At 34.5% G+C, this 14,511-nt stretch overlaps 1 protein-coding gene across 38 annotated transcripts in view; it reads left to right on the forward strand.

The window, feature by feature from the left end:
- The window catches only part of ADGRL2 (adhesion G protein-coupled receptor L2), a 470,630-nt gene that overhangs the window by 280,862 nt on the left and 175,257 nt on the right, over positions 1–14,511 (forward strand). The window lies entirely within an intron of this gene.

The raw sequence follows: 14,511 nt of genomic DNA on the forward strand, positions 1-14,511 counted from the left end.
AATTACTTCAGGTTTTGACTTGAGACTGGCCAATAAACATTTTTTTGGGGGGCTTCTGGCTCCCTCTGCTCATTAATAGACCAACATCAAAGCGAGCAACCAAACTTCCAAATGTTATAAAAACTAATGTAAAGATACAGATCTTACATGTAGTCTTGCAAGTCTTAATTTAAGACAAGCACTTGGAGTTTTTATTGCAGCAATTTTCACAATCAGCAGAGACATTAACACCAGGCTTCTGGGTGTTTCCTTCCTTACAATGAGCAAGAGGAGAGCTTTAAAAAACAAAGTTTGTTTAGTAGTTAGTCCTTATTTGATCACTTCAGAAGCTTTCTCCATGTTTTATTTATCCTTTTTATAGCTTTTAATGTTTTAAATCAAGAATTGGGGTTATTCAGAGGATATTTCTTAGCTTGGGTAAGAAAATTATTTATTGAAATTAAAATAATCAAGGTGGCAATAGTTTATAAGTTTGTGCTATATTTATTTTTTAATGATACATTCTAAACATGGGATTTTGTTTCTGAAAAATGTGATAGTTCAAAGTGAATCTCTATTTGAATAAGGTTATATCTTTTTTTAGTAGAGTAATCAAATGAATTTACTGTACTGTTTGGTAAATATATTGTAATCTGGCTGGTTGTAATTTCACTTTTAGAAAAACAAGGATCTATTTGCAGCAAATTTTGTCTAAATTCAAGTTGGAAAAACATTTTTATTTAAGTAAGTCTAGCAATTAACTGTGTGCATCCAGTATAGAGAAAATTACATAATTAGGAAAAATCAGAGATTGAAGCATAAAGATGATCAAATTTTTTTTGGAAAATTTGGCCTAAAAAGTTTATCTGATGCACCAGTACTCGCTAGGTTTGCTCGCACCACTTCCATATAGTGTGTTGACTTTCATATTGAAATTTTTTGTAGATTTCTTCTAAACAGCTCTTGCTGAACTTATTGGTAAAATTATCTTTACCAGGAACTACACTAATCCCTAGACAATTCTTTTACATTTTAAATAATTGCAATACATTTTCCTGAGCCATCATATTTTCCATTGGGAAGTACATGAGGATGACAGATAAAACAAAAACTTGAAGTAGCTATTAATGATCTTACCAGGTGAAGTGCAAGAGAAGAAGTTAAACTATGTCTGGCGGATAATTGAAATCGTATTCATGCACAGGTAGACAGGCAGTCAGTTATAAAGCAGCCTACTTTATAGCAAACTTTAGTGAAATTATAATCAATCATGTTACTTAGATATGTCATGTTCAACAGAAATTTTTTAAAGCATTTTATAGGATTGATACATTTGTGATGTGAAAAGGCAGCTTGAAATAGCAAAATATTCTACTTCTTAAGTATTTAGGTGCAGCTTTAAACTTAATTCTGTCTTTTATTTTTGTTTTTCAAATCTCAGAGTTTGAAAAAACTAAAAGATTTAAACAATCACTCTTGCAAGTGGATGTCAAGATAACTTGAAAAGCAAAAAGCTATGTAAAGGCCATTCTCAGTATTTTTAACAATGCCGTTTAATATTTAAATAGATTTCAAAGATAGGTTCATTTGCTTTCCAACAGTTCTTAAAATAAGAGTAGTAGGTGGTTCTGTAGGGATAGGTAAGCTTGTGGTATTGTTTGAATACATCTATAGGAAGAGGTGCATTCAATCTTTACTTAATGAACACACTTATTTCAATCTGAGCTTTGTCCAGTAAAAAGATTAATTCAAAGTTGTCACTCCTAAAGCCCTGCTCAATAACTATATTTTCTTGAAGCTCAACTTTTTCACCTGTCAGTGTGTGAAATACAGGTTCCAACATTTTGGGGTTGAGGAGTGTATGCTGCTTACTCGCTAGTGATTTAAGTTGTAAAAATGCATTGCTTAATGAGTAGTACAATCAATTCAACCCTCTTACGATACAAACTGATAATTTAAAACCAGTTCTTAAGAAAAGGGCCCTTGATCAGATTCTGAATTATAGCATAGTCCAGGTTATGGGTCATTATCTTAAATTGAGTATTTTATGGGACTTTGAAGAAATATATAATTTGCATGTGTCATGATTTCTTTCTTGTTTGATTTCCATCAGTCATTATTGCCACGATTCAACTTACACAAGCCTGTTATTTACCAAAAATTATTTAGAAAGGCATAATAATCAAGAGCATTGCAGACTGACTGAAGCAAACACAATGCTTAACACCTGCAGGTAAAGTGCAACCTACTGCAAAATGCTATTGATTGCTTTTGTGGCACAAAGCAAGCTTAAATACAATTTATTTAATTACAACAAAATTGCAGTTTTATGAAGTAATATACTTCATCTTTTTAGAAGATTTTACATGTTATTTGCTGGTAAGTAAAATCCCATCACAGTAGTGTGAATTTGTTCAATTACCAGAGCAGCTAAGGGGGATGGGGTGGGGTGGGGAAATCAATTTACACTGAAAAGCTCTAGAAATGAGATTAACTTGGTTAGTATGAATTTGCCAGCAGTATCTAAATTGCTTAATATTATAAAATATTACCATATTTCATGTACAGAAAGAATGTTGACTACACATCATATTTATTGTTTTGGCTGTTTTTTTGTATCATGTAAGCATTTCTATTTTTATTCCTACAATAGCATTTGCAGATAAGTTAAAAGTCTAACAATAACTTTACAAAATAGAGGGACTAATACTCTCCTCTAAAAGAAATAGTACTATTTTAGATAAGTGATCACAACTAGTTATTTCTCCTGTCTAGCTTCTTGTCTGTAAATACCTTAGCAGACATTTCAGACTGAAAGGCAAGAAATAAAATGTTAATTTCAGAGTGGCCCCAACAGTGTCCATATTCTTCTTGTCTGTAATGTAAAAAGTCTTTGCTCATCACCTCCAGAATAAAAAAGCCATTGTTACTTCTTAATATAAACCATTTTTTGTGGAATATTTAATATTGACATTAGCATTTTATCTTTAATCCTTATATGTAAACAGTGAACTGGAATTTTTGTATCTGCAAAATCTGTTGTGGTTTAGACTTCCTAGTATTTAACCAGGCATCTGCTGGACTCTGTTCTTGCTTCATTCAGTCACCAAAACTGACTTTGCTACAAGGACGGGCAACATGACAAGTTAGAACCAGTGGACCATTTTTAGGTAATAAAGTCAGTTTACTGGAATTTCTGGGGAAAGTGGTTAAAAAGAGAGGACAAATGTCACTATGAATACAGATGTTTTAATCAGACCTTCTGCCTTAGGGTAAACTTTAGGTCTGTTTTAACCAGGATGTAATGTCTCCCTCTACAGAGAACAGTATTAATTACGGTGTGACAAGGGAATGTGTATTGAGGAAAATGGGGTCTCTCTTGGTCATATCATTGATTTTTCTAATCTGTGAGGAGTACGTTATAAATATTAAAATTCACACAAAGGGAACTCAACTCCGTATTTCAATGCTGAAAGCAGTTACCTTCAAAGAACTTTATTTAAAACCAATAGACCTTTTCCAAAGGCTTCTTTAGTGGTGTGAAGTTTAAAATATTGTGTTCCTTTCAAAGTAATGCAGTGGTGCAGTTTTTCATCAGAGTGCTTGCTTCCATTTTATTGTGTAAACATGACAGAGTCTAAGTCTGTCTCTGCTAGGTTCCTTGGAGCATTAAACCCCTCTGAAAAGAATATCCTTTTATTTTAAAAGCAGTTTTAAAACAGATCTTTTCTACCATCTTTTTTTCTTTCTTCATCTGCCATAAGTATATAATGTAGTATGGCATAATTGCCCACAGATCTTTGTTGTGCCCAAGTTGTCTTGTTGGGAGAGAATGGGGGCAGAGTTGCAGGGGAGGGCGGGGAGGGGGGAGGTGAGAGGACTTTACACTGTTTGCTGTATAGTTTTTTTTTTTTTTAATTTTGCATTTTAATTGTTACTTGTCCTGATTAGCTACAAATGCTTAGCCAAAGTACAAGCCAAAACAGTAGTTGTCTTAGGAATTTTTTACAAGGACTAGATTTTAGATGCTAACTTCTAATGCAGTACAGAGTAAAAGATGTTTAATATTTTGATACTGAATTTAGTAAGGGATTGTATTGCATCATTCTTCGTAAAAAAAGAGAAATAAGGAAAGGTGTTCTTTTATCTGGTGGTGGTGGTTTTTGAAGAAAAGGATATTTTAATGTTATTCAGCAAAAGCTACACAGATTTTTGATAAAAATTAGATATTTATTTATGGATATATTTTTAACTCTTTTTCTTGTATTGCAGTACAGAGTAAAGTAACTCACTGTGTGTGAGCTGTGCTTTTAAACTACGTTACTTGTATATTTATTTGGTTGCTTCTAGATGTGGTAGAATATTCACTCTAATTTAGACGGGTTTCTTCCTTTCTTTGTGTCCTCTGTTGGTATTTTCATATCAATCAACACCTCAAACTGGTTATTGTTCTGAATCTAGATGACGGAATAATCTAACACCCGTTACTGTCAAAAATTGTTCCTGGCAGCTGGGGGAGGGGTTGACTGACCTTGTTTGAGACTCTAATACTTGCTTTGTAGTTGATGGGATTTGGTGTGCATGGATGGTCTTACCATCCAAGCACTGATTGCAATATGATACCTTTCCCACCATCCTTTTTCTTTCTTCAGCTGCCATAAATATATATTGTTGTATGGCATAACTGCCCACTGACCTCTTCTCAGTTTTGAGCAATGGTTAATGTCAGTTCTGAATAAAATACATTTTAAAAAATGTAGTAACTATTTCAGTTGTTGATTTTGCATTTCAGAAGATGATAGGTCTAATTTCTTTGGCAAGCTCATGACTCCAGGTTACATGACAGAACATGATCATGTTAAACTGACTCAGCCATTGTTTTACCCATTTTTACTGTGTTGAAACTTGGGAAACTTTTTCTGTTTGAACTCATTGAATAGAAAGGTTTGTGTTCAGAACACAAGAGATGACACAGCTCTTTGGGCTGAAGAAATAATACGGCTCCTAAAAAGATCTGTTCTCAGTATTTTGTTTGGTAGGTTTTACATTTAGACCTCAGAAGATCAAGGTTTAGGTCTATTGATGTGACTGATTTCAGTGTAGCTGAAGTATTCCTTATAGGTGGATTGGCACAGCCTGATTGTCCTCTCATTTATATTGGCAAATATCTTGGGTAAGTGCATTTATACTGAAATCAGTGGAGCTATACTAATGTAAAACTAGCGTAAGTGAGAGGACTATTAATGTTCTGGTGTATTAATGGCAAGGGTGTCTAAGTTGAGAAAAGGGAGGGGATAAAATAAACAGTATATTTTAGATGATACAGGAAGGGATAGGGGGTAGGGACAAAAGAACTGCCTCCACTCACAGGAGTTTGAAAGAGATAACTTTGAGAGAGAAAAACAAAATATCCTTTCCCCCTTTACAAACCATAATCTTGTCGAATATTTGCATAGATCCTCATCCCGCTGAGATGCTGCCCCCCACTCCCTTTGCTCAACTTTCTCCATTTTAGGAGTTACATACTAGTACCTGATAATGACAGGTTATGGATCCATCCACTAAAAACGTCCCTGCAGCAGGAGAGAGTTCAGCATGTGCCAGCCATCGTCCAGACGTGTGTGTCCAAAATTTGCCCTGTTTTTTGTCTTGGTTAACCACTATACCCTGACTAGAATGTCATCAAATATGGATTCTCTCAGATTATTTCATCTAGTTTTTAATGTAAATTGATGTTGAAAGCAATGCAAGCTATAGTTTTAGTTTAGTTCAGGGGTCGGCAGCCTTTCAGAAGTGGTGTGCCGAGTCTTCATTTATTCACTCTAATTTAAGGTTTTGTGTGCCAGTAATACATTTTAACGTTTAGAAGGTCTCTTTCTATAAGTCTATAATATATAATTAAACTATTGTTGTATGTAAATAAGGTTTTTAAAATGTTTAAGAAGCTTCATTTAAAATTAAATTAAAATGCAGAGCCCCCGGGCAGTGTGAGTGCCACTGAAAATCAGTTCGTGTGCCACCTTTGGTATGCGTGCTATAGGTTGCCTACCCCTGCTTTAGTTTCTAGAGAGGAAGGATGGTCCACTGGTTAGTGCACTAGCCTAGGACTTACAGAGAGGCCTGGTTTTATTTCCATGCTCCACTGTAGATTTTCTGTGTGACCATGGACAGATGGGCAAGTCACTTAACCCTCTGTGCCCCAGTCCCCCATCTGTAAAAATGAAGGTAATAGCACTGCCCTACCTCACAGGCGAGAAGTGAGGATAAATATATTAAAGCAGTGCTTCTCAAAGTCGGTTCGCTGCTTGTTCAGGGAGAGCCCCTGGCGGTCCGGGCTGGTTTGTTTACTGCCGCGTCCGCAGGTTCGGCCAATCGCGGCTCCCACTGGCCGCGGTTTGCCGCTCCAGGCCAATGGGGGCTGTGGGAAGGGCGGCCAGCACATCTCTTGGCCTGCGTCGCTTCCCACAGCCCCCATTGGCCTGGAGTGGCAAACTCCGGCCAGTGGGAGCCGCGAACGGCCGAACCTGTGGACGCGGCAGGTAAACAGACCAGCCCAGACTGCCAGGGGCTCTCCCTGAACAAGCAGTGGACCGGCTTTGAGAAGCACTGCATTAAAGGTTGTGAAGTGCTTCAAGATCTACTATTAAGGAGTGCTTTGTAAGAGCTAGGTATTATGTTTATTTTTTCAGCTAGAACAGTCCATGTAGGGCCAAATCCCTCTTCTTACAGGACGAGTAGTCCTCCTGAAATGTCACTACTTACAGGATTTGGTCCTGAAAAGAAAGATAGCCTTTCTCACTCTCTAATTCTTTCTTTCCATGTTAGAAAAGGCATTAACATTGCCGCCACACTCAGGTCTTTCTAGTTGTTTGAGACTGAGTGCTGGAGGTTAGACAGGACAATTGCTTAATTTTGATCTGCTTAATATTTATAGTTCAGTCATTGAGGATTTTTTTCCATTTATGTTGAATTTTTTTTATTAAAGTTCATGTTACATATGTTATGAAGAATAAATAAAGACATTTCAAGCAGGGAAAATGCTGATTGGAAGGCTAATAAAAAGCAATCTTCCTTCGGTTGAATGAAAACTAGTTATAAAAACAAGATGATTGCTTCCATAAATATTATACAGATTACTATAGACTTAATTTTTAAATGGTTGAGTAGAACTTAACATATCTGTGTTGAACTTAATTGATTCTAAACTTTGTGGAGATATGTATCTCAAAGTGGCATAGCGTTTTATCTTCAGCAGTAAATACAGCCACAATGCTGCTGTTTGTTTGTTTTTAAGGGAGATACACCAGACAGGCTGGATGTGTTGTCTTGTTTTGGGTGGTCTGTCATTTCAGGTTAGCTTTGTGTAAACAGAACAGTGTTTTTCCTTCCCCTGAAAACATTTAGGTGACTTTGAAAAAGAAGTCTGTGTATCTTGAATATTAAGGACTAAAGCTGTACACATAACTATTCTGAAGGGCAATAATAGTCCTGTAGAGCCAGCAACAATATTTTAAGGGTGGCTTCTCCAGTAGCTGTTTGTATCAGATATAACTGATAGAAAAAGGATATCTTGGGGGAATTGGTGACCAATAGGGTTCTTTTCTGGCTACTGCCCATATTTTTCATATATTTTTGCTAACCCTTCTTATTACCTGCAGAGGGAGCTTGTATATGAGATAATCAACATAATCAAGGCATTGAGGGCTGAAATGTTTCCAGTAAATACAATTTCATTTCATTGAATACTCTGTCATACTCATGCAGTGCAGAAAGAAAGCTTGTTTAAAGGATTTTCCATCACTAACAGAGATGACAATGGGGAAAGATATAAAAAGTCAGGAAGTCAACATTTACACTATAATTGTTTCGGACTTAAGAGAAGTCCCTTTATTTCGTTACTGGAAATGAAAAAAGAATTGAAGGAAATAATTTTCTTGCACGTCAAATTGATATTTTTATTCCATTTATGATGGTTACAAAAAAAGCCTTGAGAAGCAAAATACAGCAAATTCATTGGTTGCATAAACTTTCTCCTCTCTTTTAACAAATGTCCTGCGGACATCAGATAGACAACATAGTACTTTGAGGACATATGAAAGTGCCTGCATAGAATCTAAGCAGAAAGCATTAGATCTTTTCCATTTAAATATTAATTATAATTGGCCTATTTAGAGATGCAAGTTTCTTTTAATTTTCATGCTTTTATGAAATAACCTGTAATGTTAGTCAATTTCATAATTATCTAGTTGACAAATTAGTGCATTAGTACTTAAACAGGACAACTAGCGGTTAAGAATCAATCCAGCATTAAGATTTCTAGAAAACTGCTGTCTTACAAAATAATGCACGCAGAAGAATACTGAATTATAAGATTATTTGTAAATAAATAAAAAACACTACTTTTAAGAAGCAGAAATGCTTTCATTTGAAACAATGAATGAAAAGATCTGTTGGTACAGGTTTGAGAATTTTCATTGTAAATTTCTGGGCATTGAAATGATGATCCTTTAAAAAAGTTAAGACCTTTTTAGTGAAGAAAACAATTCATTTTTAATAAAGCTTTGCTTGGTGAGTAAGAAGCATTTAAATAAATTCTGCACTATTTAGCTCTGAAAAATGGTGGCAGTCATTTTTCATTTAAAATATTTCAGTAAGTTTGCAAGCTATTTGCTATTATACTGTTATGAAATAAAGCATTATGCATAGTTGCACATTCCATAAAACAGAAACAGCACTCAATAACATGCTCCCTTGTAATAAATCCTCCAAGAAAATTGTTTTGAGAGTTGATTTTCCATCAGTTTATTAGAGCTGTACACTTAAAACATATATGCGCAGCGGAATGCAGTCGTCTTGTTGCATTTTGGATTATCATTTTAAACACCTAGAAAAGGTTTACTATGTCTAACAGGGCACCATCTCAGTGCCGATTTATTATTTATACTGGCTAATCCTTGCTAATGTGAAAAGTCAGCTTGTTATTGTAACACCAAATGGCCCTCTAAGTAGGGAAACAGTTAAGTAGATCTGCTGTAATAGGTTGTTGTCTAATAAAGAGATTTATGGTATTGGAAAGGGCTATTGTATAGGTATTACCCTCTCACAGCATGATCATGTATTATCTTAACAACTCAGTGCCACGTTTATGTGGAGCATTTTTATAACAGGGTAAGAATATTAGCCACAGCAATTACACTCCAATAGGATTATGGTGGTAAGATTTATAGAAAATATATGAATGCTGTCTTTTATAGAAATTTTGATAGATATTGGTGGTTGAAAAGTTGCATCATGATTTGCTTGTGAAAATGTATTAGTTTATGATGAAGAGAGAGTGGTTTCTTAAATTAATCTTACTGAGGAATAATGGGGACACAATTAACATAATCTGTTTCCGCACAGTGTGTTTTTTCTCTGTGAGGTAAGGATTACTCAGAAATTCAGCCCAGAGAAGATTGTTCTACAAAATACAATAAGTATCAGGGAGTGTGTATAACTTCAATTCTGGTGTGGGGATAATACTGCTAGGATTAAGTTCTACTCTTGCAACTTCACAAATTTGAAGGTAGGACAACAATGTTTTTAAAATGCTATGTTGAAAGTCCTTTTGTGTAGATTTTACTTGCTTGAAATAATCTTACTCAGTTTTGGCTTTACTATGAAACAAATTTTGGTTTTATTTACTGCTAGATGTACTTGTTAGGGTACATCCTTATGAAGGCAAGACAATTAAGTAACTAAATAACAGCAGCTAACACACTTTCTAACTAGTTACAAGTTTAGATTATATTTTGAAATGTAGCAACCATTACCCATTGATTTATTTTATTGAAACCTGGTGTAGGAATTCTTTTGAGAATGAAAAGTAATGAAAGTCATGTAGTATTTGTATTGTTTCCCTTTGTATAGCTTTCAAGATGTTTCCTACTTCTTAATATTTTCCATCTCCCCACTTCTCTCCCTCCTGAACCCCCCCCCCTCCAAAAAAAGAACACATTGAGGAAAGCAATGTACCATGGTTAGTTACATTTAATCAAACTAATTACATGTTATCAATGGAAGGCACTTAAATGGAATGATAGTTCAAAATAAGGTCCTGTTATACATTAGGATTACCCGTACCCGAACTACAATATTATACATTATAAATATAATTACTGTAGATTTTATGATAGTTTAAATGTAAATTATTTAATAAGGGGAAGATGTGTATCTTAAATATAATTTTTAAAAATAACAAACGCCAAAAAATCTCTCTTGCTTTCCTTGGGTACATTGTGACAAGATGAAGTCTTAATTAGGTCTTTCAAATTAAGGAAATGTACACATTGCTGTTTTCATTACTGAAAAGCCTTCCAACAAGAATGTGTATATATTTTGCATGAACACAAATATATTATCGGTTGAAAGTGTATGTGAATGCAATATCATGAAATGTTTGGTATCAATAGAGGAAAAAAATGAATACTGCCATATTTGTAGCCACATAATTTATATCACTGTTAAGTGATTACTAGTAACTAGTAGAAAAACATACCCAAATATTGACAAAGTTTTTTTTTAAATATATAGTCATACAAAGTAATATTGCTAGTGTAGCTAACATACTGATGTTTTAGTGAATAACTTCCATTTCATTAGGGTTTAAAAATAAATAATATGAATTATTCAAAATTTGATTTTTGGTTACTTTGTTGGTCACCGATGGATTGTAGCCAGTAATTCATTTATCTTCTATATGCATAATTAGAGTGGAGCATTAAGGAGCTTTGTCATTTTGGATCTTTTAGGTAGAACAAGAATTCTGAGCGAAGAATAACACATTTTGTTTTAGAAAAACATCAGTAGGTACGTGGACTGTTATGACATTTTGTCCATGTTGGACTCTGGAACGGGATTGCAACTTTTGTCTAAAAAGTAAAAAATCAAAGGGACAAATTCTACCCTTGGTGTGTGTGGGGCTCCCATCAATTTAACGGAAAGAGCTATGCTTACATATTTGAGGACAACACTCCGTCTATATGCGTTAACTAAAAATAAAGCCAACACTCAGAATTAAATGAAAAGTAAAAATAGTGGAAAGAAACCTAAAATCCATCATAGAAGATAATAGAGTGAAGTAAAAGCCACGATGTTGGCCAGCATGGAAAACCTCACTTTAAAAATTGAGTTTATACATTTTTGTCGTATTATAATAGAAGGATTAAGAAGCAATAGGTTAACAGCGTATTAGTCCATTCATTGTCTACATATATGTTTCAGTAAATACATTTTTTTAGATGCCTTAAGAAGAAAAATTATAGCATTTATATATATGCAATAGTATTTAATTGAATGCTGAATCCTTACATTTTTATTTATACATTTTCAAAATGTTTATAAATAAATGTGGAATAAAAAAGATTACCTTTCCAGCACAGATTTGGGTTTTTATTTTATTTTGTTCGCCTTTTGGCACAAAGTCTGTACTGAATGTCTTTTTAAAATGAGGAGTCTCCTGTTTCACAAAATAGTAAATCAAAACACAAGTCTGTGCTGTTATCATTTTACTAGCACTGTGTATTAAAAGTGAAGCTACTTTAGAAGATAATAGTTAACTGCCTATGGAAAACAATCATATGTAGAAAGGGGATTTAGTTTTAGTTTATTGTGGTATTTTTCACTGACTCTTTTGAAGAGCAGATCTGTTGTGATGAACAAAACTTGTATTTAGCAAATGGAATGTAAGTGACCAGCAGCTATTGGCTTATGAGTGAAAAATCCACAACATAGAATAAAGCAAAGCAATGAGCCTTTGAAATACACCTGTGAATGAAATTCTTCATTTTTAACTGTCATCTACAGAGAATTCAAATGTTTCCTCTACACATTAAGATACTATTTTGTTAGCAACATCTTTTCCAACATTATACTGTTTCTGATATACTGATTTTTGCAACCATATAAGCAAAGTAGTATAAGATGTTTGTAAATTATATGGTGGCTTATAATTTGTATATAATGCTGTAACTTACAGGAAGATCATCCTATTTATTATATGTTATTTGATTAATGGTCAACTGTAACTCTGTGTGTGGGTTTTTCTTTTTTAATATAGTTTCTTAATGTTTACTGTCTTGGCTTTGATTAGTTTTGCTGCTGCGTGGTTGTCAAGATGCTGTAAAATTCTTGTTCTCATAGCATTCGCCTCACTGGACAAGTTTTGCAAAATAAAAAAAATAGTACCTGCATCTGAAAGTACTGCATGTATTTTTGTTTGATGTAATTTCCATTTTGCAAATAACTGTTGATTGGAGAAAAAGTTTAACATGCTAGTCAAGTAAATAAGTCAGTAAGTCAAGTCAGAAATAAATTAAAATTGTACATGAAATTTACCAGAAGATTTTTGAGTACACATTTGATTAAATTCATGTAGAAATGAATTAACATTTGATTTGGAGAAATTGAAGAAAATGGCATTAATGAATTAACTTCAGTGTAGTACCAATTTGATTTTTATAACCGCTTCTTAAAACCCTTTCCAATGATTTGTAGGTATTTACCCGTTTATAATTAAATTTCTTTTTGTTTATTTTGTTTTGAAAATTCACAGTTCCTGTTTTTTTTGCTAATGCTTTACTTGATCAGAAAAAAATCATATTTCTAAATGCTGCACCTCCAGCCATATATACAATCATATAATCTAGTTTCCACAACTTTTTCATGTTTGAGAAATATTAATGTAAAAGTAATCAAAGAAACTGTGGTTGTAGGGTGGTTACTGGGAGAAAACCTTTCAAGTGCTGTCCAGGTGGATAATATTATTTGCTGCCTTCAGAAACACTGGAATCATTCTGCTGCTATGTCCTGTGACTTTGGAGCTTAATTGTGACTCATAAGTGGTGAAAAGAGGTCTTTCCTGCTTACTCCAAAACCATACACTCCTTGAGTTAAGTTTGTTAGACCCTTGAATGAGTTATTTTACTGCGGGAGACTTGTCAAATAGGTTGTGACATTTCATTCTATGCACTGACCCATAGAAGTGTTTCCCTTATAGCAAAACACACTTTTTCTGCTATTTAAATATGTACTAATATATGAAATAGTATATAAATACTATCTGACATTCGTAGGTCTGGAGGACTAAGATTCCTTCTATGTGCAAATTTAAATGGACATCTAGATTCCTTCGGTTGCTTTATAATAAAACAAAGGTGTAATAAGTACTACCTTAGTTAATGATCAAGAAATGAAGGTAATCCCTCCTACCTATGCCCCCAAAAGTTTCATAAAATGGATAGTTACTTGGTGAAAGATAAGATCATTATGAGAAGGAACACTAGACTTTGAGAGTGAACTCTTTCCAGCTGAAGACATTTGGAACCAAAGTTTGTCCTTTTTCTGTTGTTCACAGTCAAAAAGTCAAAATCTCCATTTTAATGAAGACATTTCAAAGAACAGACAGGTTGAGAAAGACACTGTATTTCTCTACATGCTCTTTCCTTTTAAGCATAGAACCCTTAGGGTATAAATTAAAGAGTATGCGCAAGGGCAGTAAAGTGTTAAAATTCAGATATAGATTGTAAATGACTTGGTGGTCTTCAGTTTTTTACCCTTTTCTTTCTTGACTCCTTATACCACTAAAATATAGTTTGTGGGAATGAGGAAAAGTAATTTGGCACAGTGTAGATTACGATGATAGAAATGCCTTATTAAGTAGGAAACGTTCTAGTGTCTGCATGTAAACTGAATTCATTATGAAAATCATATTGGGACATATAAATGTGAAGATATTGGGCTTTATCCTGCACTTAATGAAAAATTGTGGTTTGCCATCTCCAGACTGCAATAATCCTTGACCAAACTCCCTATACAGGACTGCAAATGGGCTAGATGCCAACTCAGGAAAGTTGTGAAAGATGGCCTCTCTAGACACAGGGAGATGTGCACCTTCCCTTGATAATGGTGCATTTACACCAATCACCAACCCCAGACAGAGGGCTGTTAGTGAAAAGATTTTGTGGAACTTCTACCATTTTTGTTGTTGTGTTTATTGTTGTAACTGTTCAGGTTTCAAATACTCCTTAGCATTTAGTTAAAATAATCACCAAGTGCTGAAAAGGAAATCTGCAGATTATAAGAGTTAAAACCATAAAACCAAAAACATGTAAAATTTAAACAAAATCCCATACCACAGAGCCAGATAGGACAGGCTGCCAGGCCTGCAGCTGCAGTGTTCCTGCATGTACACTTACTTACAAGTCCATAAAACTCCCTGACTTCATATCAGAAGTCACAGCAAAAGAGCACCTTTGTTCTGGGTACGGGGAGAAGAACTTTGGGTATATAAGGCAACTTGCTTGGGTGGAGTAAATGGGATTTAGCTCTAGCAGCCTCTCTCTCAACCACCTTTCTTAATCATCAGACAGGAGGTTTGAGTAAGCAAGCTCTAGGCCACCCAGGGCAGTGTGATTAACAGTCATTACTCTAGTGAGTAACCTGCTCTGGGACAACTGGCTGATCCGCAGGCTAGCCTAATAGCCCTGATTATAC

The sequence above is a fragment of the Chrysemys picta genome, chromosome 8 (assembly GCF_011386835.1).
Source record: "Chrysemys picta bellii isolate R12L10 chromosome 8, ASM1138683v2, whole genome shotgun sequence".
NCBI classification, from domain to species: Eukaryota; Metazoa; Chordata; order Testudines; family Emydidae; genus Chrysemys; species Chrysemys picta.